At 30.1% G+C, this 2134-nt stretch overlaps 1 pseudogene; it reads left to right on the forward strand.

Annotated features, from left to right (window-relative positions):
* The first annotated feature begins 1492 nt into the window (after positions 1 to 1492).
* On the forward strand, positions 1493 to 1611 carry LOC118604680 (annotated as a pseudogene).
* The last annotated feature ends 523 nt before the right edge of the window (positions 1612 to 2134 follow it).

Raw genomic sequence — 2134 nt, forward strand, 5'->3', positions numbered from 1 at the left:
AATTAGCTAACCCACTTCTAGGTATCTGGTACATGAAAGATGTATAATTTTTATTTGGTAGGTAGCCTTCAAATATTTTCTTTTTAGTTTTAATTTTCAGCAATTTGACTGGCTGCGGTTTTCTTTGTGTTTGTGATCTCCTTGAGTCTGTATATTTGCCTTTCATCAAATTTGGACATTTTCGGCCATAATATCTTCCAGTATTCTTTCTACCATATCTTCTTTTATTCTCTGCTTCCTAGACACCAACTACATATATTTTAGACATTTTTATATTGTCTCTGTAATAAAAGTCTGTCTTCATTTTTTAATGTTTAACTGTGGACAGCTTTTAAGCCTACTCTCTTCCTCTCTGTCGTACATATGAAGAAGCTGACCAAAAAAAAAAAAAAAAAAAAAAAAGCCTCCTTAGGTGCCAGCAGGAGATTCCAACCACTACTCTTCCTTACTTTCTTTAGCCTTTTTCATATCAACTTGAGGTGCCTGCCCAGATCTCCCAAACAGCCATGTTATGCGAGTAATAAACATATTCATACTCTCTTGGTGTGTGTGGATAGTGCCATTAGTCTTGACATCTGAACCAGATTTTGGATGAGATGGTTCATCTGTGTGTCAAGATGGCTAAAATAGTTCCACAAGGACTTGTTCATTTTTCTAGCTTATTTTTTTCTCTTGAGTTGTAGATGAAATAATTTATAGTAATCATTTCTAAGTAAACTTGCTCATGTTTTAACACGTATGTATTCTTAAGACCCTTAAAGGATTATGTTTAATGTAAATATTTCATTTTTTGTTAGAGTTTCCATTTAGTTCTTTTTTCATAGTTTATATTTCTATCCTGAGATTTGCCATCTTTTCATTTATTGTAAGCATATGGTCTTTTACTGTACACATACAATTCTACACACAGTTAAACTATCTTTCAAAAAATGAGGGATAAATAAAGACCTTATAAGAACACAAATATTGACTTATTATGTTACTCATCTGAAACTAATATAATGTATGTCAATTACACTTCGATTAAAAAAAAAACACAATAAAACTCAAAGACATCCAGAAAAAAAATCTTATCAAATAAAAAGGTAGATTTTATGAACTACATAGATGTTTAACCAATGTATTGTATACTTGAAACTAATTTAAATAAATTTATAAAAGAAAAAAGGTAGAGAGTTTATCACTAGACTTTCGATAAAGAAAAATTTAGTGAATTATTTATAAACAGAAGAAAAGGGCCCCCCGAAGTAATCTACTCTTTAAGAATTATTGGTAACAAAACCTATTAGAAAATATGTGAGAAAATCTTTTAAATTTGACAAAATGAAAAAATAATAATAATGAGTAATTTAGCCAGAACTAAAATACTTGTCAACAATTGAATTTAATTTCAGATGGGGCTGATCAAGATTAATGCATTCTAAGATGCTTATATGACTCAAAGATAGAGAATTAATAATTTACTTTAGGCTTTGTTAAGAATGCACGTTAAGTCTACAGTCAAGCCACCCTGAACATGCCCAATTTCATCTGATCTTGGAAGCTAAGCAGTGTCAGGCCTGGTTAGTACTTGGATGGGAGGCCACTTAGAAATATCAGGTGCTGTAGGCATTAAAAAAAAAAAAAAAAAAAAAAAAAGAATGTAAGTTAAAATAGTTAGATTATAGATTAAAAAATAGACACAGAATAAGTGCTTTCCAATCAGATTGAGGAGGGAAAAAATTTAATGAAAATAAACAAAATAAATTAATCAAAAGAAGGCAAAAAAGTGGAGATACAACAATGGAAATGACCAAACATAATGTAAAACAAAGGTTAGCTTAACCGAATTCAAATATATTAATAGTACAAAAATGTAAATGGATGATACCCTTCAGGTCACAGAAAAAGATGGCCAGATATGATTAAAATTCAAAATATTAAATGCTACTTTAAAAAAAAAAACATCTAAAACACAAGGACACAGAAAACCAGAGAGTCTAATAATGGAAACAAGATATGTCAAACAAATACTAGTTAAAAGAAAGCTGTCATAAACATATATTCACCAAGCGAAATAGACTAAAAGTCTAACATACTACCAGAGATAAAAGTCAAACAAACTACCAGAAGTAACAGTTTCAGTTCACCAGGA

Source organism: Rousettus aegyptiacus, unplaced genomic scaffold, assembly GCF_014176215.1.
Source record: "Rousettus aegyptiacus isolate mRouAeg1 unplaced genomic scaffold, mRouAeg1.p scaffold_m13_p_1, whole genome shotgun sequence".
NCBI lineage: Eukaryota > Metazoa > Chordata > Mammalia > Chiroptera > Pteropodidae > Rousettus > Rousettus aegyptiacus.